Raw genomic sequence first — 25,879 nt, 5'->3', positions numbered from 1 at the left:
CTGAACAGTCGCTTTTTATGTATTCAGCACCTATGTATAATGTTGTAAAAATGCTCTAGAAGCTAAAGTCGCAGAAATGTCACACATATTTGGCCTGCAACTTTCTGTGCGACAAATTCAGACAGGAAAAATCAGTATAAATCCTTAGAAAATTATCCCCCAGTGTCTCCATCTGCTGGCGGTATTGAATAAGCATTGCTGCACTGATGGGGTATGCATTAGACGAAAAAAAAGAAGAAAAAGAAGAATAATACGCCCAGAAAAGAGGCGAAAAGGAGAAAAACGTAAAAAAACGTGAAAAAAAAGTAAGAGGAAGAGAAGGGAAAAAAAGGTGGAAATGGGTTTAAAAGTGATTTCGGCGGAGAAATATATATATATATATATATATATATATATATATATATATATATATATACGCGCACACACACACATATATATAAACGTATTCTCCGTTGAGATATTGCAGCCGCTGCTGTGTCCAGGCCCAGGAGCCTTAGCACTGTGCTGTGATGTCACTCAATACCACTGACATCACTAGGTGTAAACAACATCTCTCCTTTGCTGTGTATGTGACTATGGAGCTGTTTGGTGATGTCGTCTATTATGGCCTTCATAGAAGCAACAGGAGATTGTTGCATCCATCTAGAACCCTCAGAACTACAGTGCTATGATGTCACTCACTTCCACAGGCCTTGCAGAGTGTAAACAACAACAACCCAGCTTTGTTGTGTATGTAACCATAGGGATTTGTGATGTCACCTAGAACCTTCACAGCAGCGACAGCTTTATGAGGAGCATCAGCACTGCTCTGCCTGAGCAGAACCATCACCGCCATAGGTTGTCAAATAACCCGGATTTAACCCACACAGGTAAGTCCAATGGGGTGCAGGCATGTCCTCTATGCTTACAGCTTCCCGTGGGTGTTGGTTTGATACCGTTTGGGGACAGCCAAGGAGGCATCTGCAGGCAACAAAGGTAGGTGTGTGCTTGTGTGTGTGTTTCCTATGCAGATCCTAAGCCCAGTGTCACATGCAAGTAGGAGGAGTAAGAAGGGTTCCTGGCAAATCCGGGTTATGGATTGCATTTAAAAAGGCCCCGTGGGAGTGCAATGGGCCCCTGTCTTGCTGCTTAGCAATAATGGTATGGGTTTAGGTTCTGCTGTGTGTACTGGTGGTTGACTGCCCCCCAGCCCAGAGTGTGCATGGAAAATTGTCTGGCAGCCTCCCTGACAGCAAGCAGTGATAGTGCCCATGAAGGGGACCTTGTTGGGCCCGCCCCTTTCACGGTTATCGCTTCTCGGCCTTTTGGCTAAGATCAAGTGTAGTATCTGTTCTTATCAGTTTAATATCTGATACGTCCCCTATCTGGGGACCATATATTAAATGGATTTTTGAGAACGGGGGCCGATTTCGAAGCTTGCTTCCGTCGCCCTATGCATTGACCCGATATGGCAGTATCTTCGGGTACAGTGCACCACCCCCTTACAGGGTTAAAAAGAAAGATTCCTACTTTCATTGCTACCTGCTTGCTGGCTAGCCAGCTAGCCAGCCCTGTGGGCCTTGCTGCTGCTGCTGCTGCAGCCAAAAAACAAAAGGTGGTGCTGCTGCTGCTTCTGCTGCTTCTGCTTCTGCTTGTGTCTGGCCCCTGTTGGAGCGTCCAGGCACAGGACTTCTGCTGCTGCTGGCTAAATGGCCTCCTTAATTGGATCATTTGAGTAGGCAGCACACCTGTGCAGGTAGGGCATGACATGATAGGCAGCTGCCTTGATAGCGGGTGGGTGCTGAATGTTCCTAATTGACAAAATAAGATTAATGCTTATGAAGAAATATAAAATCTCATCCCTTCCCCAATATCACGCCACACCCCTACCCCTTAATTCCCTGGTTGAACTTGATGGACATATGTCTTTTTTCGACCGTACTAACTATGTAACTATGTAACATAACATGGGGGGGGGGGTCTCCTGGCTGTTCACACAGGTGTGTCATTGCTGTACATTGACCATGCATTGCTTCTGTGGTATTGCAAAGGCAAAGACAAATGCTTCCAGCCATCCATTGCACTAATGGATTGGTCATCAGCTGGCTGTCTATGTCCCGCATCAATATAGACCAAAGTACAGAGGGTTAGGCTATGCTATTGTGCACCTACCTGATGCATCAGAAGGTGCGAGGCCCTTGCTAAATTCTGTGCACAGACTTTGAGATCTATGCTTTAGACTGTATCTAAACCTGCTCCAACATGGACTGACATTCTGGCCTACTTTCAGCCGATGCGACTTGTCTGTCGCTGAACAGTCGCTTTTTATGTATTCAGCACCTATGTATAATGTTGTAAAAATGCTCTAGAAGCTAAAGTCGCAGAAATGTCACACATATTTGGCCTGCAACTTTCTGTGCGACAAATTCAGACAGGAAAAATCAGTATAAATCCTTAGAAAATTATCCCCCAGTGTCTCCATCTGCTGGCGGTATTGAATAAGCATTGCTGCACTGATGGGGTATGCATTAGACGAAAAAAAAGAAGAAAAAGAAGAATAATACGCCCAGAAAAGAGGCGAAAAGGAGAAAAACGTAAAAAAACGTGAAAAAAAAGTAAGAGGAAGAGAAGGGAAAAAAAGGTGGAAATGGGTTTAAAAGTGATTTCGGCGGAGAAATATATATATATATATATATATATATATATATATATATATATATATACGCGCACACACACACATATATATAAACGTATTCTCCGTTGAGATATTGCAGCCGCTGCTGTGTCCAGGCCCAGGAGCCTTAGCACTGTGCTGTGATGTCACTCAATACCACTGACATCACTAGGTGTAAACAACATCTCTCCTTTGCTGTGTATGTGACTATGGAGCTGTTTGGTGATGTCGTCTATTATGGCCTTCATAGAAGCAACAGGAGATTGTTGCATCCATCTAGAACCCTCAGAACTACAGTGCTATGATGTCACTCACTTCCACAGGCCTTGCAGAGTGTAAACAACAACAACCCAGCTTTGTTGTGTATGTAACCATAGGGATTTGTGATGTCACCTAGAACCTTCACAGCAGCGACAGCTTTATGAGGAGCATCAGCACTGCTCTGCCTGAGCAGAACCATCACCGCCATAGGTTGTCAAATAACCCGGATTTAACCCACACAGGTAAGTCCAATGGGGTGCAGGCATGTCCTCTATGCTTACAGCTTCCCGTGGGTGTTGGTTTGATACCGTTTGGGGACAGCCAAGGAGGCATCTGCAGGCAACAAAGGTAGGTGTGTGCTTGTGTGTGTGTTTCCTATGCAGATCCTAAGCCCAGTGTCACATGCAAGTAGGAGGAGTAAGAAGGGTTCCTGGCAAATCCGGGTTATGGATTGCATTTAAAAAGGCCCCGTGGGAGTGCAATGGGCCCCTGTCTTGCTGCTTAGCAATAATGGTATGGGTTTAGGTTCTGCTGTGTGTACTGGTGGTTGACTGCCCCCCAGCCCAGAGTGTGCATGGAAAATTGTCTGGCAGCCTCCCTGACAGCAAGCAGTGATAGTGCCCATGAAGGGGACCTTGTTGGGCCCGCCCCTTTCACGGTTATCGCTTCTCGGCCTTTTGGCTAAGATCAAGTGTAGTATCTGTTCTTATCAGTTTAATATCTGATACGTCCCCTATCTGGGGACCATATATTAAATGGATTTTTGAGAACGGGGGCCGATTTCGAAGCTTGCTTCCGTCGCCCTATGCATTGACCCGATATGGCAGTATCTTCGGGTACAGTGCACCACCCCCTTACAGGGTTAAAAAGAAAGATTCCTACTTTCATTGCTACCTGCTTGCTGGCTAGCCAGCTAGCCAGCCCTGTGGGCCTTGCTGCTGCTGCTGCTGCAGCCAAAAAACAAAAGGTGGTGCTGCTGCTGCTTCTGCTGCTTCTGCTTCTGCTTGTGTCTGGCCCCTGTTGGAGCGTCCAGGCACAGGACTTCTGCTGCTGCTGACTAAATGGCCTCCTTAATTGGATCATTTGAGTAGGCAGCACACCTGTGCAGGTAGGGCATGACATGATAGGCAGCTGCCTTGATAGCGGGTGGGTGCTGAATGTTCCTAATTGACAAAATAAGATTAATGCTTATGAAGAAATATAAAATCTCATCCCTTCCCCAATATCACGCCACACCCCTACCCCTTAATTCCCTGGTTGAACTTGATGGACATATGTCTTTTTTCGACCGTACTAACTATGTAACTATGTAACATAACATGGGGGGGGGGGTCTCCTGGCTGTTCACACAGGTGTGTCATTGCTGTACATTGACCATGCATTGCTTCTGTGGTATTGCAAAGGCAAAGACAAATGCTTCCAGCCATCCATTGCACTAATGGATTGGTCATCAGCTGGCTGTCTATGTCCCGCATCAATATAGACCAAAGTACAGAGGGTTAGGCTATGCTATTGTGCACCTACCTGATGCATCAGAAGGTGCGAGGCCCTTGCTAAATTCTGTGCACAGACTTTGAGATCTATGCTTTAGACTGTATCTAAACCTGCTCCAACATGGACTGACATTCTGGCCTACTTTCAGCCGATGCGACTTGTCTGTCGCTGAACAGTCGCTTTTTATGTATTCAGCACCTATGTATAATGTTGTAAAAATGCTCTAGAAGCTAAAGTCGCAGAAATGTCACACATATTTGGCCTGCAACTTTCTGTGCGACAAATTCAGACAGGAAAAATCAGTATAAATCCTTAGAAAATTATCCCCCAGTGTCTCCATCTGCTGGCGGTATTGAATAAGCATTGCTGCACTGATGGGGTATGCATTAGACGAAAAAAAAGAAGAAAAAGAAGAATAATACGCCCAGAAAAGAGGCGAAAAGGAGAAAAACGTAAAAAAACGTGAAAAAAAAGTAAGAGGAAGAGAAGGGAAAAAAAGGTGGAAATGGGTTTAAAAGTGATTTCGGCGGAGAAATATATATATATATATATATATATATATATATATATATATATATATACGCGCACACACACACATATATATAAACGTATTCTCCGTTGAGATATTGCAGCCGCTGCTGTGTCCAGGCCCAGGAGCCTTAGCACTGTGCTGTGATGTCACTCAATACCACTGACATCACTAGGTGTAAACAACATCTCTCCTTTGCTGTGTATGTGACTATGGAGCTGTTTGGTGATGTCGTCTATTATGGCCTTCATAGAAGCAACAGGAGATTGTTGCATCCATCTAGAACCCTCAGAACTACAGTGCTATGATGTCACTCACTTCCACAGGCCTTGCAGAGTGTAAACAACAACAACCCAGCTTTGTTGTGTATGTAACCATAGGGATTTGTGATGTCACCTAGAACCTTCACAGCAGCGACAGCTTTATGAGGAGCATCAGCACTGCTCTGCCTGAGCAGAACCATCACCGCCATAGGTTGTCAAATAACCCGGATTTAACCCACACAGGTAAGTCCAATGGGGTGCAGGCATGTCCTCTATGCTTACAGCTTCCCGTGGGTGTTGGTTTGATACCGTTTGGGGACAGCCAAGGAGGCATCTGCAGGCAACAAAGGTAGGTGTGTGCTTGTGTGTGTGTTTCCTATGCAGATCCTAAGCCCAGTGTCACATGCAAGTAGGAGGAGTAAGAAGGGTTCCTGGCAAATCCGGGTTATGGATTGCATTTAAAAAGGCCCCGTGGGAGTGCAATGGGCCCCTGTCTTGCTGCTTAGCAATAATGGTATGGGTTTAGGTTCTGCTGTGTGTACTGGTGGTTGACTGCCCCCCAGCCCAGAGTGTGCATGGAAAATTGTCTGGCAGCCTCCCTGACAGCAAGCAGTGATAGTGCCCATGAAGGGGACCTTGTTGGGCCCGCCCCTTTCACGGTTATCGCTTCTCGGCCTTTTGGCTAAGATCAAGTGTAGTATCTGTTCTTATCAGTTTAATATCTGATACGTCCCCTATCTGGGGACCATATATTAAATGGATTTTTGAGAACGGGGGCCGATTTCGAAGCTTGCTTCCGTCGCCCTATGCATTGACCCGATATGGCAGTATCTTCGGGTACAGTGCACCACCCCCTTACAGGGTTAAAAAGAAAGATTCCTACTTTCATTGCTACCTGCTTGCTGGCTAGCCAGCTAGCCAGCCCTGTGGGCCTTGCTGCTGCTGCTGCTGCTGCTGCAGCCAAAAAACAAAAGGTGGTGCTGCTGCTGCTTCTGCTGCTTCTGCTTCTGCTTGTGTCTGGCCCCTGTTGGAGCGTCCAGGCACAGGACTTCTGCTGCTGCTGACTAAATGGCCTCCTTAATTGGATCATTTGAGTAGGCAGCACACCTGTGCAGGTAGGGCATGACATGATAGGCAGCTGCCTTGATAGCGGGTGGGTGCTGAATGTTCCTAATTGACAAAATAAGATTAATGCTTATGAAGAAATATAAAATCTCATCCCTTCCCCAATATCACGCCACACCCCTACCCCTTAATTCCCTGGTTGAACTTGATGGACATATGTCTTTTTTCGACCGTACTAACTATGTAACTATGTAACATAACATGGGGGGGGGGGTCTCCTGGCTGTTCACACAGGTGTGTCATTGCTGTACATTGACCATGCATTGCTTCTGTGGTATTGCAAAGGCAAAGACAAATGCTTCCAGCCATCCATTGCACTAATGGATTGGTCATCAGCTGGCTGTCTATGTCCCGCATCAATATAGACCAAAGTACAGAGGGTTAGGCTATGCTATTGTGCACCTACCTGATGCATCAGAAGGTGCGAGGCCCTTGCTAAATTCTGTGCACAGACTTTGAGATCTATGCTTTAGACTGTATCTAAACCTGCTCCAACATGGACTGACATTCTGGCCTACTTTCAGCCGATGCGACTTGTCTGTCGCTGAACAGTCGCTTTTTATGTATTCAGCACCTATGTATAATGTTGTAAAAATGCTCTAGAAGCTAAAGTCGCAGAAATGTCACACATATTTGGCCTGCAACTTTCTGTGCGACAAATTCAGACAGGAAAAATCAGTATAAATCCTTAGAAAATTATCCCCCAGTGTCTCCATCTGCTGGCGGTATTGAATAAGCATTGCTGCACTGATGGGGTATGCATTAGACGAAAAAAAAGAAGAAAAAGAAGAATAATACGCCCAGAAAAGAGGCGAAAAGGAGAAAAACGTAAAAAAACGTGAAAAAAAAGTAAGAGGAAGAGAAGGGAAAAAAAGGTGGAAATGGGTTTAAAAGTGATTTCGGCGGAGAAATATATATATATATATATATATATATATATATATATATATATATATATATATATATACGCGCACACACACACATATATATAAACGTATTCTCCGTTGAGATATTGCAGCCGCTGCTGTGTCCAGGCCCAGGAGCCTTAGCACTGTGCTGTGATGTCACTCAATACCACTGACATCACTAGGTGTAAACAACATCTCTCCTTTGCTGTGTATGTGACTATGGAGCTGTTTGGTGATGTCGTCTATTATGGCCTTCATAGAAGCAACAGGAGATTGTTGCATCCATCTAGAACCCTCAGAACTACAGTGCTATGATGTCACTCACTTCCACAGGCCTTGCAGAGTGTAAACAACAACAACCCAGCTTTGTTGTGTATGTAACCATAGGGATTTGTGATGTCACCTAGAACCTTCACAGCAGCGACAGCTTTATGAGGAGCATCAGCACTGCTCTGCCTGAGCAGAACCATCACCGCCATAGGTTGTCAAATAACCCGGATTTAACCCACACAGGTAAGTCCAATGGGGTGCAGGCATGTCCTCTATGCTTACAGCTTCCCGTGGGTGTTGGTTTGATACCGTTTGGGGACAGCCAAGGAGGCATCTGCAGGCAACAAAGGTAGGTGTGTGCTTGTGTGTGTGTTTCCTATGCAGATCCTAAGCCCAGTGTCACATGCAAGTAGGAGGAGTAAGAAGGGTTCCTGGCAAATCCGGGTTATGGATTGCATTTAAAAAGGCCCCGTGGGAGTGCAATGGGCCCCTGTCTTGCTGCTTAGCAATAATGGTATGGGTTTAGGTTCTGCTGTGTGTACTGGTGGTTGACTGCCCCCCAGCCCAGAGTGTGCATGGAAAATTGTCTGGCAGCCTCCCTGACAGCAAGCAGTGATAGTGCCCATGAAGGGGACCTTGTTGGGCCCGCCCCTTTCACGGTTATCGCTTCTCGGCCTTTTGGCTAAGATCAAGTGTAGTATCTGTTCTTATCAGTTTAATATCTGATACGTCCCCTATCTGGGGACCATATATTAAATGGATTTTTGAGAACGGGGGCCGATTTCGAAGCTTGCTTCCGTCGCCCTATGCATTGACCCGATATGGCAGTATCTTCGGGTACAGTGCACCACCCCCTTACAGGGTTAAAAAGAAAGATTCCTACTTTCATTGCTACCTGCTTGCTGGCTAGCCAGCTAGCCAGCCCTGTGGGCCTTGCTGCTGCTGCTGCTGCAGCCAAAAAACAAAAGGTGGTGCTGCTGCTGCTTCTGCTGCTTCTGCTTCTGCTTGTGTCTGGCCCCTGTTGGAGCGTCCAGGCACAGGACTTCTGCTGCTGCTGACTAAATGGCCTCCTTAATTGGATCATTTGAGTAGGCAGCACACCTGTGCAGGTAGGGCATGACATGATAGGCAGCTGCCTTGATAGCGGGTGGGTGCTGAATGTTCCTAATTGACAAAATAAGATTAATGCTTATGAAGAAATATAAAATCTCATCCCTTCCCCAATATCGCGCCACACCCCTACCCCTTAATTCCCTGGTTGAACTTGATGGACATATGTCTTTTTTCGACCGTACTAACTATGTAACTATGTAACATAACATGGGGGGGGGGGGTCTCCTGGCTGTTCACACAGGTGTGTCATTGCTGTACATTGACCATGCATTGCTTCTGTGGTATTGCAAAGGCAAAGACAAATGCTTCCAGCCATCCATTGCACTAATGGATTGGTCATCAGCTGGCTGTCTATGTCCCGCATCAATATAGACCAAAGTACAGAGGGTTAGGCTATGCTATTGTGCACCTACCTGATGCATCAGAAGGTGCGAGGCCCTTGCTAAATTCTGTGCACAGACTTTGAGATCTATGCTTTAGACTGTATCTAAACCTGCTCCAACATGGACTGACATTCTGGCCTACTTTCAGCCGATGCGACTTGTCTGTCGCTGAACAGTCGCTTTTTATGTATTCAGCACCTATGTATAATGTTGTAAAAATGCTCTAGAAGCTAAAGTCGCAGAAATGTCACACATATTTGGCCTGCAACTTTCTGTGCGACAAATTCAGACAGGAAAAATCAGTATAAATCCTTAGAAAATTATCCCCCAGTGTCTCCATCTGCTGGCGGTATTGAATAAGCATTGCTGCACTGATGGGGTATGCATTAGACGAAAAAAAAGAAGAAAAAGAAGAATAATACGCCCAGAAAAGAGGCGAAAAGGAGAAAAACGTAAAAAAACGTGAAAAAAAAGTAAGAGGAAGAGAAGGGAAAAAAAGGTGGAAATGGGTTTAAAAGTGATTTCGGCGGAGAAATATATATATATATATATATATATATATATATATATATATATATATATATATACGCGCACACACACACATATATATAAACGTATTCTCCGTTGAGATATTGCAGCCGCTGCTGTGTCCAGGCCCAGGAGCCTTAGCACTGTGCTGTGATGTCACTCAATACCACTGACATCACTAGGTGTAAACAACATCTCTCCTTTGCTGTGTATGTGACTATGGAGCTGTTTGGTGATGTCGTCTATTATGGCCTTCATAGAAGCAACAGGAGATTGTTGCATCCATCTAGAACCCTCAGAACTACAGTGCTATGATGTCACTCACTTCCACAGGCCTTGCAGAGTGTAAACAACAACAACCCAGCTTTGTTGTGTATGTAACCATAGGGATTTGTGATGTCACCTAGAACCTTCACAGCAGCGACAGCTTTATGAGGAGCATCAGCACTGCTCTGCCTGAGCAGAACCATCACCGCCATAGGTTGTCAAATAACCCGGATTTAACCCACACAGGTAAGTCCAATGGGGTGCAGGCATGTCCTCTATGCTTACAGCTTCCCGTGGGTGTTGGTTTGATACCGTTTGGGGACAGCCAAGGAGGCATCTGCAGGCAACAAAGGTAGGTGTGTGCTTGTGTGTGTGTTTCCTATGCAGATCCTAAGCCCAGTGTCACATGCAAGTAGGAGGAGTAAGAAGGGTTCCTGGCAAATCCGGGTTATGGATTGCATTTAAAAAGGCCCCGTGGGAGTGCAATGGGCCCCTGTCTTGCTGCTTAGCAATAATGGTATGGGTTTAGGTTCTGCTGTGTGTACTGGTGGTTGACTGCCCCCCAGCCCAGAGTGTGCATGGAAAATTGTCTGGCAGCCTCCCTGACAGCAAGCAGTGATAGTGCCCATGAAGGGGACCTTGTTGGGCCCGCCCCTTTCACGGTTATCGCTTCTCGGCCTTTTGGCTAAGATCAAGTGTAGTATCTGTTCTTATCAGTTTAATATCTGATACGTCCCCTATCTGGGGACCATATATTAAATGGATTTTTGAGAACGGGGGCCGATTTCGAAGCTTGCTTCCGTCGCCCTATGCATTGACCCGATATGGCAGTATCTTCGGGTACAGTGCACCACCCCCTTACAGGGTTAAAAAGAAAGATTCCTACTTTCATTGCTACCTGCTTGCTGGCTAGCCAGCTAGCCAGCCCTGTGGGCCTTGCTGCTGCTGCTGCTGCAGCCAAAAAACAAAAGGTGGTGCTGCTGCTGCTTCTGCTGCTTCTGCTTCTGCTTGTGTCTGGCCCCTGTTGGAGCGTCCAGGCACAGGACTTCTGCTGCTGCTGACTAAATGGCCTCCTTAATTGGATCATTTGAGTAGGCAGCACACCTGTGCAGGTAGGGCATGACATGATAGGCAGCTGCCTTGATAGCGGGTGGGTGCTGAATGTTCCTAATTGACAAAATAAGATTAATGCTTATGAAGAAATATAAAATCTCATCCCTTCCCCAATATCGCGCCACACCCCTACCCCTTAATTCCCTGGTTGAACTTGATGGACATATGTCTTTTTTCGACCGTACTAACTATGTAACTATGTAACATAACATGGGGGGGGGGGGTCTCCTGGCTGTTCACACAGGTGTGTCATTGCTGTACATTGACCATGCATTGCTTCTGTGGTATTGCAAAGGCAAAGACAAATGCTTCCAGCCATCCATTGCACTAATGGATTGGTCATCAGCTGGCTGTCTATGTCCCGCATCAATATAGACCAAAGTACAGAGGGTTAGGCTATGCTATTGTGCACCTACCTGATGCATCAGAAGGTGCGAGGCCCTTGCTAAATTCTGTGCACAGACTTTGAGATCTATGCTTTAGACTGTATCTAAACCTGCTCCAACATGGACTGACATTCTGGCCTACTTTCAGCCGATGCGACTTGTCTGTCGCTGAACAGTCGCTTTTTATGTATTCAGCACCTATGTATAATGTTGTAAAAATGCTCTAGAAGCTAAAGTCGCAGAAATGTCACACATATTTGGCCTGCAACTTTCTGTGCGACAAATTCAGACAGGAAAAATCAGTATAAATCCTTAGAAAATTATCCCCCAGTGTCTCCATCTGCTGGCGGTATTGAATAAGCATTGCTGCACTGATGGGGTATGCATTAGACGAAAAAAAAGAAGAAAAAGAAGAATAATACGCCCAGAAAAGAGGCGAAAAGGAGAAAAACGTAAAAAAACGTGAAAAAAAAGTAAGAGGAAGAGAAGGGAAAAAAAGGTGGAAATGGGTTTAAAAGTGATTTCGGCGGAGAAATATATATATATATATATATATATATATATATATATACGCGCACACACACACATATATATAAACGTATTCTCCGTTGAGATATTGCAGCCGCTGCTGTGTCCAGGCCCAGGAGCCTTAGCACTGTGCTGTGATGTCACTCAATACCACTGACATCACTAGGTGTAAACAACATCTCTCCTTTGCTGTGTATGTGACTATGGAGCTGTTTGGTGATGTCGTCTATTATGGCCTTCATAGAAGCAACAGGAGATTGTTGCATCCATCTAGAACCCTCAGAACTACAGTGCTATGATGTCACTCACTTCCACAGGCCTTGCAGAGTGTAAACAACAACAACCCAGCTTTGTTGTGTATGTAACCATAGGGATTTGTGATGTCACCTAGAACCTTCACAGCAGCGACAGCTTTATGAGGAGCATCAGCACTGCTCTGCCTGAGCAGAACCATCACCGCCATAGGTTGTCAAATAACCCGGATTTAACCCACACAGGTAAGTCCAATGGGGTGCAGGCATGTCCTCTATGCTTACAGCTTCCCGTGGGTGTTGGTTTGATACCGTTTGGGGACAGCCAAGGAGGCATCTGCAGGCAACAAAGGTAGGTGTGTGCTTGTGTGTGTGTTTCCTATGCAGATCCTAAGCCCAGTGTCACATGCAAGTAGGAGGAGTAAGAAGGGTTCCTGGCAAATCCGGGTTATGGATTGCATTTAAAAAGGCCCCGTGGGAGTGCAATGGGCCCCTGTCTTGCTGCTTAGCAATAATGGTATGGGTTTAGGTTCTGCTGTGTGTACTGGTGGTTGACTGCCCCCCAGCCCAGAGTGTGCATGGAAAATTGTCTGGCAGCCTCCCTGACAGCAAGCAGTGATAGTGCCCATGAAGGGGACCTTGTTGGGCCCGCCCCTTTCACGGTTATCGCTTCTCGGCCTTTTGGCTAAGATCAAGTGTAGTATCTGTTCTTATCAGTTTAATATCTGATACGTCCCCTATCTGGGGACCATATATTAAATGGATTTTTGAGAACGGGGGCCGATTTCGAAGCTTGCTTCCGTCGCCCTATGCATTGACCCGATATGGCAGTATCTTCGGGTACAGTGCACCACCCCCTTACAGGGTTAAAAAGAAAGATTCCTACTTTCATTGCTACCTGCTTGCTGGCTAGCCAGCTAGCCAGCCCTGTGGGCCTTGCTGCTGCTGCTGCTGCAGCCAAAAAACAAAAGGTGGTGCTGCTGCTGCTTCTGCTGCTTCTGCTTCTGCTTGTGTCTGGCCCCTGTTGGAGCGTCCAGGCACAGGACTTCTGCTGCTGCTGACTAAATGGCCTCCTTAATTGGATCATTTGAGTAGGCAGCACACCTGTGCAGGTAGGGCATGACATGATAGGCAGCTGCCTTGATAGCGGGTGGGTGCTGAATGTTCCTAATTGACAAAATAAGATTAATGCTTATGAAGAAATATAAAATCTCATCCCTTCCCCAATATCGCGCCACACCCCTACCCCTTAATTCCCTGGTTGAACTTGATGGACATATGTCTTTTTTCGACCGTACTAACTATGTAACTATGTAACATAACATGGGGGGGGGGGGTCTCCTGGCTGTTCACACAGGTGTGTCATTGCTGTACATTGACCATGCATTGCTTCTGTGGTATTGCAAAGGCAAAGACAAATGCTTCCAGCCATCCATTGCACTAATGGATTGGTCATCAGCTGGCTGTCTATGTCCCGCATCAATATAGACCAAAGTACAGAGGGTTAGGCTATGCTATTGTGCACCTACCTGATGCATCAGAAGGTGCGAGGCCCTTGCTAAATTCTGTGCACAGACTTTGAGATCTATGCTTTAGACTGTATCTAAACCTGCTCCAACATGGACTGACATTCTGGCCTACTTTCAGCCGATGCGACTTGTCTGTCGCTGAACAGTCGCTTTTTATGTATTCAGCACCTATGTATAATGTTGTAAAAATGCTCTAGAAGCTAAAGTCGCAGAAATGTCACACATATTTGGCCTGCAACTTTCTGTGCGACAAATTCAGACAGGAAAAATCAGTATAAATCCTTAGAAAATTATCCCCCAGTGTCTCCATCTGCTGGCGGTATTGAATAAGCATTGCTGCACTGATGGGGTATGCATTAGACGAAAAAAAAGAAGAAAAAGAAGAATAATACGCCCAGAAAAGAGGCGAAAAGGAGAAAAACGTAAAAAAACGTGAAAAAAAAGTAAGAGGAAGAGAAGGGAAAAAAAGGTGGAAATGGGTTTAAAAGTGATTTCGGCGGAGAAATATATATATATATATATATATATATATATATATATATATATATATATATATACGCGCACACACACACATATATATAAACGTATTCTCCGTTGAGATATTGCAGCCGCTGCTGTGTCCAGGCCCAGGAGCCTTAGCACTGTGCTGTGATGTCACTCAATACCACTGACATCACTAGGTGTAAACAACATCTCTCCTTTGCTGTGTATGTGACTATGGAGCTGTTTGGTGATGTCGTCTATTATGGCCTTCATAGAAGCAACAGGAGATTGTTGCATCCATCTAGAACCCTCAGAACTACAGTGCTATGATGTCACTCACTTCCACAGGCCTTGCAGAGTGTAAACAACAACAACCCAGCTTTGTTGTGTATGTAACCATAGGGATTTGTGATGTCACCTAGAACCTTCACAGCAGCGACAGCTTTATGAGGAGCATCAGCACTGCTCTGCCTGAGCAGAACCATCACCGCCATAGGTTGTCAAATAACCCGGATTTAACCCACACAGGTAAGTCCAATGGGGTGCAGGCATGTCCTCTATGCTTACAGCTTCCCGTGGGTGTTGGTTTGATACCGTTTGGGGACAGCCAAGGAGGCATCTGCAGGCAACAAAGGTAGGTGTGTGCTTGTGTGTGTGTTTCCTATGCAGATCCTAAGCCCAGTGTCACATGCAAGTAGGAGGAGTAAGAAGGGTTCCTGGCAAATCCGGGTTATGGATTGCATTTAAAAAGGCCCCGTGGGGGGGGGGCGTGTCCTGCAGTGCATGGCGGCGGTCGCATAAACCTTGTGCTCCGCTGCAGCCCAGGCCTAACAGCGGCTACACAGCATTGATCCTGAGCATATCGCTACAGCAATTGTGCCCACCGGTACCTGAACTATCGGGGCACCTGATGATGACCCGGAGGCGAGGGAAAAAGAGCCCACTGAAGCTCACGGCGTTCTTTCCTGCTGCAGAGGCCTCACAAGATGGCGCGGCTCAGTGCGGGTCAGCGTCTCCGGCTACTGGAAGTGCCTCACCAGCGTCTTCATCCTCTCCGACGGGCTGCGCCCTGGAGGCTTCTCCTTCAACTCCTCCAATTCTCCTGGCAGGCTGGTCACCTTCGGTGCAGCAGGACCCGCAGGTACCGTTTTCCCCGATCTCCTCCAAGCCACTGGGAGCGGGGACACTGCATACTAGAGGCCCGGGAGGCCCTGATGGGAGCTCTCCGTCGGCGCCCCTAACTGAATTTATTATGAGGGGGCTTCTTGCTGAGTTACACACCTCCATTCAGGGCGACATTAAGGCAGCCGTGTCCAATATACAGCATGAGATCTCCTCTCTTGGACACCGCACATCGCACATTGAGAACAAGATGGCGGAACTCACCTCTTCTCATAATGAAGTGGTGGACTTAGCCAATGGCCTGGAGGATGAGGTTGCCGCTCTTCAACTTAAGATAGCTGATATGGAGGACAGGTCTCGCCGAAACAATCTAAGGGTGAGAGGGGTGCCGGAGTCTGTGAAAACGGAGGACCTCAACACCTTCCTAACGGATTATTTTGCAGTGTTGTTGCCTCAGGCTTCCACCCTAGATTTGCTCATGGACAGAGTCCACAGGCTTCCTAAGCCCAAAACCCTACCTGCTACTACACCGAGGGATGTGATTCTGCGCCTTCACTTTTACCATATTAAGGAGCAATTAATGTTGGTGGCGCGCTCCTCACCCTCCCTACCAGAGGAATATTCGGGACTCCAACTTTTCACGGATCTTTCTGCTGCCACTCTAGCCAGGAGACGTGAGTTCAGTGCAGGGACTAAAGCTCTCAGAGAAAAAGGGATCCCTTATAAATGGGGATTCCCTGTGAAATTGATTATCACCAATAAGGGGTCCAAACATGTGGTCTCTTCCCCGGAGACCCTTCTGCAACTGTGTGCGGAATGGAACTTGCCTGTTGATCTAACTGCTCAGAGGTCCCTGGACATACCACAGGCTGCTAGGATAGCTGAAGAATGGAAGGTTGTCTCCCACCGCAAGAAGAAAATCAAGACGTGAACTGTTCCTCTGCCTTTGGACAGGCCTGTCCGACTTGTCTCACGGGCTTATGACTGGGGTATCCCTCCCCACCCTTTGGGTTACTTATCCTCTTAGTGCTCTGGATACTTTTCCTGAATGCTGAAACATTCGGCCTAACTGCAGTCGAATGTACTTTCCTACCCCCATTAAGACCTACCACATGGTCTTTACTACTGCTTGCTCAATTTATTTGTTCTTTGTTGTTCGTTCTGTTTACTTGTTTTCTGTCCTGTTGGTCCTCCATCACTCACTTTCTCTAATAATGGATATGAGAGGCTCCTTTCGCGAGCTGCTAAGTGTAGTTGTATCATCTTCAACGGGAGTACCTACTCCCTGTCAGTTTACTGTGCTAATGGTTCTGCTTTGCGTTGATGTATACTTTAATTATGGTTATTAAGGTTGTGTCTATGAATGTGCGGGGTCTTAACTCTCCGTATAAAAGGTCTCTGGTGTGGAAGGAGGCTAGACGGCTGGAGGCCGATGTCCTCTGTATACAAGAATCCCATTTATTAGCCCTAGATGCCCATAGACTCCAAAATAAGAGATATCCACATATCTATCAAGCGCATGCTGTTCACAAAAAGGGAGGAGTGGCGATTGCGTTTAAGAACACCCTGACGGTTACTGTCCAGCACTCTGTGATAGACGATAGAGGTCGTTTTATAATTATTGTGTGCTTGCTAAACAATGTTCAATATACCTTAGGCTCCTTATATGCGCCTAATGCGAAACAGTGTACCTTCCTCAGGGCATTCTTGCGCAAATTGGAGTCCTTGAGAAAGGGACACTGCCTACTGCTAGGAGATTTTAATATGACCATGTGGCCTAGTGTAGATTCTACTTCGCCCAGTTTGAAAAAAGAACCCACAGGTTTCTTCACTAGTGTGTCCCAAAATGACCTATATGATGTTTGGCGTATATCCCACCCCACGGAAAGGGACTTCACCTTCTTTTCTCATGTACATAAGATATACACCAGAATAGATTACGCCCTTACCTCCCACTCTCTCCTATCATTGGTTTCAGAGGCCCGAATTATGCCCATAGAATGGTCGGACCATTCCCCCATAAGTGTAACCATTAAAGAATCGCATAGCGCTCGCCCGACCTATCTTTGGAGACTTAACCCACTAATACTCCATAATCCTGAATACTCTGAAGCGACCAAGTTGGCGGTTGATGCCTACTTCCGCATTAATGATACTGGCGATGTCACAGACCCCGTGCTTTGGTGTGCGTTTAAGGCTACAATTAGGGGCCACTTTATTAGCCAAACTGCCTATGACAGGAAGCTCCGCCAGACCAAAACACTAGAACTCCAACAGCGCCTTGCGGAATTACATAGGCGTAATAAGATCTCGTACTCTCCATCACTAGTAGGAGAAATTTCTCAGGTTGGTGCTACCCTACACTCCCTCTCCTTACATAGCTATGAGATAGCACTGAGAAGGCTTAAAATGACATGGTATTGGCAGGGTAATAGATCTGGCTCTATACTGGCTAAACAACTTAAAAAACGTCAGGATAAGGGGAGAATCCCCTTCCTTACTAAATCTGATGGTTCTATAGTCACTGACCCTCAAAGTATAGCCAATTGTTTTGCAGATTTTTATAGTAAATTGTACAATCTTCAACATGACATTGCTACCCCACAGCCTGATGAAGCAGTTATCTCTTCTTTTCTGTCCTCTATGTCCCTCCCCTCTCTGTCTGCGGACCAAGCATCTGATCTTTGCTCTCCCTTCTCCACAGAAGAAATTCTTGAATGTGTGCGTTCCCTCAAACCCTCGAAGTCACCTGGCCCTGATGGTATTACAAATGAATTTTATAAGCGATTTGGCCCCTCTGTAGCTCCTTTTTTGACCAGAGCCTTTAACCGTATTAAGGAGAACGGTGTGCCCCCTAAGGAGATGTTGGATGCTCTGGTCATTACCATACCTAAACCTGGTAAGCCATTGGACTCTACCCTAAATTACAGACCAATCTCTCTCCTAAATAGTGATATTAAATTGTATGCTCTGGCTCTTGCTGCCAGGTTAAATAGGGTTCTGCCGGACCTAATTCACAGGGACCAGGTTGGCTTCGTTAAGGGTCGTCAAACGGTGGATGGTACGAGACGCTTTCTCGACATCATCACAAAAGCGCATTCTGATCGGACGCCTTCTCTCTTGCTATCCCTTGATGCGGAGAAGGCGTTCGATCGAGTGCACTGGGGATATTTGCGGAGTGTGCTGCGTAAGTTTGGTTTTCCCCTCTCTTTGGAATCCGCCATTATGGCACTATATACGCTCCCATCTGCTAGAATCTACACGATGGGTACCCTCTCTAATAGTTTCTCACTTAGCAATGGGACCAGACAGGGGTGCCCACTATCCCCCCTTATATTTACCTTAGTTATGGAGCCGCTTGCTCAATCCATCAGGGACTCCCCAAACATTGCGGGCATTCAAATAGGTAAAGTAGACCACAGGATTGGCTTGTTCGCCGACGATGTTATCATTAGTCTCTCCAACCCCCTGAGCTCTTTAGGTCCAGTTATGGATATTATTGATGCCTTTAGTCGAGTTAGCTTTTATAAGATTAACCCCACAAAGTCGTGTATCTTACCATTGCAGATACCCACTGAGCAACAGCGAGTACTACAAGCTAAATATCCCTTCCAATGGGTCACTGACCAAATTCCTTACCTAGGCATAGTCCTTACTGCGTTACCTGATAAAACAATTGTTTCTAATTTTGCTGTTATGAGGTCCCTGCTTACTAAAGAAATTGATCACTTCTCCAAGCTCCCTGTCTCTTGGGCGGGACGTGTTGCCACTGCTAAGATGATGCTGCTCCCTAAAATTTTATATTTTTTTAGATGCCTGCCGATGATAGTACCTGCCTCCTTCATCTCACAACTACAGAAAATGCTCTTACGATTTATTTGGGATGGTAAGCATCCTAGGGTTAGTGCGAATATACTGTATCGCCCTGTACATGAGGGGGGTATGGGGGTGCCGAACCTTAAAATGTACTATCACGCTGTTCTACTCGATCAGCTTAAAAAATGGTGGTGGCAGGACGCTCCCCCCCTGTGGGTAGATATTGAAGCTGCTGTCCTCAATGTCTCTAATTTTAATAACTTTCTTTGGGCATTGCGCTTTAATCCTACCTTTGCTCCCTCTTCTCCTTTCTCTACTATTGCGGCTGCTATCAGGTTGTGGAGTAAGGTGGCGCGAATTAAAAGTCTTTGTCCACCTAGAGTGAAGGATATCCCTTTAGCCGCTATAGGAGACTATATTCTAGATATAGATTTTAAGCCCTGGATAGAGGCGGGCATCCTCACGGTGGCATTGATTAGCGATGCTGATGGGTTAATGCCTTTCACTGATATTCTACGCATATTTTCTATATCGAAGAAAGACTTTTACAAATATTTGAGGCTTAGACATTTTTTGAGATCCCTCACTTGGGATAGCTCTCGGCCTCGTACTGCGTATGAACGTCATTTTTTGTGTAGGGACTCCTCTACTAGGGGTATCTCCCTTGCTTATGTAGCTTTGACTGAGGAAGAGGGGGAAGTGGAAAGTACGTTTAAGTCCAGATGGGAGGAAGACCTGGCACGCAGATTCACGGCTGAGCAGTGGAGCTTTGTCTTTGACTTGCACAAAAAATATTCTAAATGTGTCAATCATTTCGAAGCTTCTAGGAAGCTCCTATACCGATGGTACTACACGCCGGTTCGTCTGGCTAAAATATACCCTACCACCTCCTCAGTATGTTGGCGATGTAACCGAGAAAGTGGTACCTTACTACACGTGTGGTGGACTTGCCCGTTAATTGCACCTCTTTGGGCCGAAATTAAGAAGTTATTGGACAACCTAGTGGAGTGCCCCTTCCCATGGGGCCCAGAGAGTGCACTACTATTTCTGTCCCTAGAACAAGTTCCCCCGCATTATATGATCGTTTTATATCATATTCTGACAGTTGTGAGGGTTCACATTGCTCGGAGGTGGAAGTCGACTGAGGTGCCGGGTCTTCCTGCCATTCTGGCGGAGGTGCATAGTAACCTCGTGTTGGAGGGATTGATAGCGAGGAGGTGTGGGGCTTCTAATAGCCGTATAGCTACTCTGTCCCAGTGGACGGACAGATGTTCGACCTCAATTAGGGTCGTGGATTAGCTAATCGTATATGCACGATGTATCTCACTCTGATTTGTGTATTATGATATGTGTATTATGATTATGACTGTTTTGGTGGTCTCTCATTCCTTGTTTTATACATCATACATTGAGGACCTTGTTGTTGTTCTTGTTATATGAAAATTTATAAATAAAGTTTAAAAAAAAAAAAAAATAAAAAGGCCCCGTGGGAGTGCAATGGGCCCCTGTCTTGCTGCTTAGCAATAATGGTATGGGTTTAGGTTCTGCTGTGTGTACTGGTGGTTGACTGCCCCCCAGCCCAGAGTGTGCATGGAAAATTGTCTGGCAGCCTCCCTGACAGCAAGCAGTGATAGTGCCCATGAAGGGGACCTTGTTGGGCCCGCCCCTTTCACGGTTATCGCTTCTCGGCCTTTTGGCTAAGATCAAGTGTAGTATCTGTTCTTATCAGTTTAATATCTGATACGTCCCCTATCTGGGGACCATATATTAAATGGATTTTTGAGAACGGGGGCCGATTTCGAAGCTTGCTTCCGTCGCCCTATGCATTGACCCGATATGGCAGTATCTTCGGGTACAGTGCACCACCCCCTTACAGGGTTAAAAAGAAAGATTCCTACTTTCATTGCTACCTGCTTGCTGGCTAGCCAGCTAGCCAGCCCTGTGGGCCTTGCTGCTGCTGCTGCTGCAGCCAAAAAACAAAAGGTGGTGCTGCTGCTGCTTCTGCTGCTTCTGCTTCTGCTTGTGTCTGGCCCCTGTTGGAGCGTCCAGGCACAGGACTTCTGCTGCTGCTGACTAAATGGCCTCCTTAATTGGATCATTTGAGTAGGCAGCACACCTGTGCAGGTAGGGCATGACATGATAGGCAGCTGCCTTGATAGCGGGTGGGTGCTGAATGTTCCTAATTGACAAAATAAGATTAATGCTTATGAAGAAATATAAAATCTCATCCCTTCCCCAATATCGCGCCACACCCCTACCCGTTAATTCCCTGGTTGAACTTGATGGACATATGTCTTTTTTCGACCGTACTAACTATGTAACTATGTAACATAACATGGGGGGGGGGGTCTCCTGGCTGTTCACACAGGTGTGTCATTGCTGTACATTGACCATGCATTGCTTCTGTGGTATTGCAAAGGCAAAGACAAATGCTTCCAGCCATCCATTGCACTAATGGATTGGTCATCAGCTGGCTGTCTATGTCCCGCATCAATATAGACCAAAGTACAGAGGGTTAGGCTATGCTATTGTGCACCTACCTGATGCATCAGAAGGTGCGAGGCCCTTGCTAAATTCTGTGCACAGACTTTGAGATCTATGCTTTAGACTGTATCTAAACCTGCTCCAACATGGACTGACATTCTGGCCTACTTTCAGCCGATGCGACTTGTCTGTCGCTGAACAGTCGCTTTTTATGTATTCAGCACCTATGTATAATGTTGTAAAAATGCTCTAGAAGCTAAAGTCGCAGAAATGTCACACATATTTGGCCTGCAACTTTCTGTGCGACAAATTCAGACAGGAAAAATCAGTATAAATCCTTAGAAAATTATCCCCCAGTGTCTCCATCTGCTGGCGGTATTGAATAAGCATTGCTGCACTGATGGGGTATGCATTAGACGAAAAAAAAGAAGAAAAAGAAGAATAATACGCCCAGAAAAGAGGCGAAAAGGAGAAAAACGTAAAAAAACGTGAAAAAAAGTAAGAGGAAGAGAAGGGAAAAAAAGGTGGAAATGGGTTTAAAAGTGATTTCGGCGGAGAAATATATATATATATATATATATATATATATATATATATATATACGCGCACACACACACATATATATAAACGTATTCTCCGTTGAGATATTGCAGCCGCTGCTGTGTCCAGGCCCAGGAGCCTTAGCACTGTGCTGTGATGTCACTCAATACCACTGACATCACTAGGTGTAAACAACATCTCTCCTTTGCTGTATATGTGACTATGGAGCTGTTTGGTGATGTCGTCTATTATGGCCTTCATAGAAGCAACAGGAGATTGTTGCATCCATCTAGAACCCTCAGAACTACAGTGCTATGATGTCACTCACTTCCACAGGCCTTGCAGAGTGTAAACAACAACAACCCAGCTTTGTTGTGTATGTAACCATAGGGATTTGTGATGTCACCTAGAACCTTCACAGCAGCGACAGCTTTATGAGGAGCATCAGCACTGCTCTGCCTGAGCAGAACCATCACCGCCATAGGTTGTCAAATAACCCGGATTTAACCCACACAGGTAAGTCCAATGGGGTGCAGGCATGTCCTCTATGCTTACAGCTTCCCGTGGGTGTTGGTTTGATACCGTTTGGGGACAGCCAAGGAGGCATCTGCAGGCAACAAAGGTAGGTGTGTGCTTGTGTGTGTGTTTCCTATGCAGATCCTAAGCCCAGTGTCACATGCAAGTAGGAGGAGTAAGAAGGGTTCCTGGCAAATCCGGGTTATGGATTGCATTTAAAAAGGCCCCGTGGGAGTGCAATGGGCCCCTGTCTTGCTGCTTAGCAATAATGGTATGGGTTTAGGTTCTGCTGTGTGTACTGGTGGTTGACTGCCCCCCAGCCCAGAGTGTGCATGGAAAATTGTCTGGCAGCCTCCCTGACAGCAAGCAGTGATAGTGCCCATGAAGGGGACCTTGTTGGGCCCGCCCCTTTCACGGTTATCGCTTCTCGGCCTTTTGGCTAAGATCAAGTGTAGTATCTGTTCTTATCAGTTTAATATCTGATACGTCCCCTATCTGGGGACCATATATTAAATGGATTTTTGAGAACGGGGGCCGATTTCGAAGCTTGCTTCCGTCGCCCTATGCATTGACCCGATATGGCAGTATCTTCGGGTACAGTGCACCACCCCCTTACAGGGTTAAAAAGAAAGATTCCTACTTTCATTGCTACCTGCTTGCTGGCTAGCCAGCTAGCCAGCCCTGTGGGCCTTGCTGCTGCTGCTGCTGCAGCCAAAAAACAAAAGGTGGTGCTGCTGCTGCTTCTGCTGCTTCTGCTTCTGCTTGTGTCTGGCCCCTGTTGGAGCGTCCAGGCACAGGACTTCTGCTGCTGCTGACTAAATGGCCTCCTTAATTGGATCATTTGAGTAGGCAGCACACCTGTGCAGGTAGGGCATGACATGATAGGCAGCTGCCTTGATAGCGGGTGGGTGCTGAATGTTCCTAATTGACAAAATAAGATTAATGCTTATGAAGAAATATAAAATCTCATCCCTTCCCCAATATCGCGCCACACCCCTACCCCTTAATTCCCTGGTTGAACTTGATGGACATATGTCTTTTTTCGACCGTACTAACTATGTAACTATGTAACATAACATGGGGGGGGGGGGTCTCCTGGCTGTTCACACAGGTGTGTCATTGCTGTACATTGACCATGCATTGCTTCTGTGGTATTGCAAAGGCAAAGACAAATGCTTCCAGCCATCCATTGCACTAATGGATTGGTCATCAGCTGGCTGTCTATGTCCCGCATCAATATAGACCAAAGTACAGAGGGTTAGGCTATGCTATTGTGCACCTACCTGATGCATCAGAAGGTGCGAGGCCCTTGCTAAATTCTGTGCACAGACTTTGAGATCTATGCTTTAGACTGTATCTAAACCTGCTCCAACATGGACTGACATTCTGGCCTACTTTCAGCCGATGCGACTTGTCTGTCGCTGAACAGTCGCTTTTTATGTATTCAGCACCTATGTATAATGTTGTAAAAATGCTCTAGAAGCTAAAGTCGCAGAAATGTCACACATATTTGGCCTGCAACTTTCTGTGCGACAAATTCAGACAGGAAAAATCAGTATAAATCCTTAGAAAATTATCCCCCAGTGTCTCCATCTGCTGGCGGTATTGAATAAGCATTGCTGCACTGATGGGGTATGCATTAGACGAAAAAAAAGAAGAAAAAGAAGAATAATACGCCCAGAAAAGAGGCGAAAAGGAGAAAAACGTAAAAAAACGTGAAAAAAAAGTAAGAGGAAGAGAAGGGAAAAAAAGGTGGAAATGGGTTTAAAAGTGATTTCGGCGGAGAAATATATATATATATATATATATATATATATATATATACGCGCACACACACACATATATATAAACGTATTCTCCGTTGAGATATTGCAGCCGCTGCTGTGTCCAGGCCCAGGAGCCTTAGCACTGTGCTGTGATGTCACTCAATACCACTGACATCACTAGGTGTAAACAACATCTCTCCTTTGCTGTGTATGTGACTATGGAGCTGTTTGGTGATGTCGTCTATTATGGCCTTCATAGAAGCAACAGGAGATTGTTGCATCCATCTAGAACCCTCAGAACTACAGTGCTATGATGTCACTCACTTCCACAGGCCTTGCAGAGTGTAAACAACAACAACCCAGCTTTGTTGTGTATGTAACCATAGGGATTTGTGATGTCACCTAGAACCTTCACAGCAGCGACAGCTTTATGAGGAGCATCAGCACTGCTCTGCCTGAGCAGAACCATCACCGCCATAGGTTGTCAAATAACCCGGATTTAACCCACACAGGTAAGTCCAATGGGGTGCAGGCATGTCCTCTATGCTTACAGCTTCCCGTGGGTGTTGGTTTGATACCGTTTGGGGACAGCCAAGGAGGCATCTGCAGGCAACAAAGGTAGGTGTGTGCTTGTGTGTGTGTTTCCTATGCAGATCCTAAGCCCAGTGTCACATGCAAGTAGGAGGAGTAAGAAGGGTTCCTGGCAAATCCGGGTTATGGATTGCATTTAAAAAGGCCCCGTGGGAGTGCAATGGGCCCCTGTCTTGCTGCTTAGCAATAATGGTATGGGTTTAGGTTCTGCTGTGTGTACTGGTGGTTGACTGCCCCCCAGCCCAGAGTGTGCATGGAAAATTGTCTGGCAGCCTCCCTGACAGCAAGCAGTGATAGTGCCCATGAAGGGGACCTTGTTGGGCCCGCCCCTTTCACGGTTATCGCTTCTCGGCCTTTTGGCTAAGATCAAGTGTAGTATCTGTTCTTATCAGTTTAATATCTGATACGTCCCCTATCTGGGGACCATATATTAAATGGATTTTTGAGAACGGGGGCCGATTTCGAAGCTTGCTTCCGTCGCCCTATGCATTGACCCGATATGGCAGTATCTTCGGGTACAGTGCACCACCCCCTTACAGGGTTAAAAAGAAAGATTCCTACTTTCATTGCTACCTGCTTGCTGGCTAGCCAGCTAGCCAGCCCTGTGGGCCTTGCTGCTGCTGCTGCTGCAGCCAAAAAACAAAAGGTGGTGCTGCTGCTGCTTCTGCTGCTTCTGCTTCTGCTTGTGTCTGGCCCCTGTTGGAGCGTCCAGGCACAGGACTTCTGCTGCTGCTGACTAAATGGCCTCCTTAATTGGATCATTTGAGTAGGCAGCACACCTGTGCAGGTAGGGCATGACATGATAGGCAGCTGCCTTGATAGCGGGTGGGTGCTGAATGTTCCTAATTGACAAAATAAGATTAATGCTTATGAAGAAATATAAAATCTCATCCCTTCCCCAATATCGCGCCACACCCCTACCCCTTAATTCCCTGGTTGAACTTGATGGACATATGTCTT

General features: G+C 46.2%; 9 non-coding genes across 9 annotated transcripts; all 9 read left to right on the top strand.

The window, feature by feature from the left end:
• The first annotated feature begins 1,288 nt into the window (after window positions 1-1,288).
• On the top strand, window positions 1,289-1,479 carry LOC130308102 (U2 spliceosomal RNA). Its single transcript, XR_008857153.1, has one exon. It is a non-coding gene; the product is annotated as a U2 spliceosomal RNA (small nuclear RNA).
• Window positions 1,480-3,575: 2,096 nt separating this feature from the next.
• LOC130308101 (U2 spliceosomal RNA) lies at window positions 3,576-3,766 on the top strand. The gene has a single exon (XR_008857152.1). It is a non-coding gene; the product is annotated as a U2 spliceosomal RNA (small nuclear RNA).
• Window positions 3,767-5,862: 2,096 nt separating this feature from the next.
• LOC130308100 (U2 spliceosomal RNA) lies at window positions 5,863-6,053 on the top strand. The gene has a single exon (XR_008857151.1). It is a non-coding gene; the product is annotated as a U2 spliceosomal RNA (small nuclear RNA).
• Window positions 6,054-8,165: 2,112 nt separating this feature from the next.
• On the top strand, window positions 8,166-8,356 carry LOC130308099 (U2 spliceosomal RNA). Its single transcript, XR_008857150.1, has one exon. It is a non-coding gene; the product is annotated as a U2 spliceosomal RNA (small nuclear RNA).
• A 2,103-nt stretch (window positions 8,357-10,459) lies between these two features.
• Window positions 10,460-10,650, top strand: LOC130308097 (U2 spliceosomal RNA). The gene has a single exon (XR_008857148.1). It is a non-coding gene; the product is annotated as a U2 spliceosomal RNA (small nuclear RNA).
• Window positions 10,651-12,737: 2,087 nt separating this feature from the next.
• Window positions 12,738-12,928, top strand: LOC130308096 (U2 spliceosomal RNA). Its single transcript, XR_008857147.1, has one exon. It is a non-coding gene; the product is annotated as a U2 spliceosomal RNA (small nuclear RNA).
• A 7,771-nt stretch (window positions 12,929-20,699) lies between these two features.
• Window positions 20,700-20,890, top strand: LOC130308095 (U2 spliceosomal RNA). Its single transcript, XR_008857146.1, has one exon. It is a non-coding gene; the product is annotated as a U2 spliceosomal RNA (small nuclear RNA).
• A 2,091-nt stretch (window positions 20,891-22,981) lies between these two features.
• On the top strand, window positions 22,982-23,172 carry LOC130308094 (U2 spliceosomal RNA). The gene has a single exon (XR_008857145.1). It is a non-coding gene; the product is annotated as a U2 spliceosomal RNA (small nuclear RNA).
• Window positions 23,173-25,259: 2,087 nt separating this feature from the next.
• On the top strand, window positions 25,260-25,450 carry LOC130308093 (U2 spliceosomal RNA). Its single transcript, XR_008857144.1, has one exon. It is a non-coding gene; the product is annotated as a U2 spliceosomal RNA (small nuclear RNA).
• The last annotated feature ends 429 nt before the right edge of the window (window positions 25,451-25,879 follow it).

This window comes from Hyla sarda, unplaced genomic scaffold, assembly GCF_029499605.1.
Source record: "Hyla sarda isolate aHylSar1 unplaced genomic scaffold, aHylSar1.hap1 scaffold_1461, whole genome shotgun sequence".
In the NCBI taxonomy this organism is placed as follows: Eukaryota; Metazoa; Chordata; class Amphibia; order Anura; family Hylidae; genus Hyla; species Hyla sarda.
Note: the sequence above shows the minus strand (reverse complement) of the source record. Positions and strands in the feature narration are given on the sequence as shown.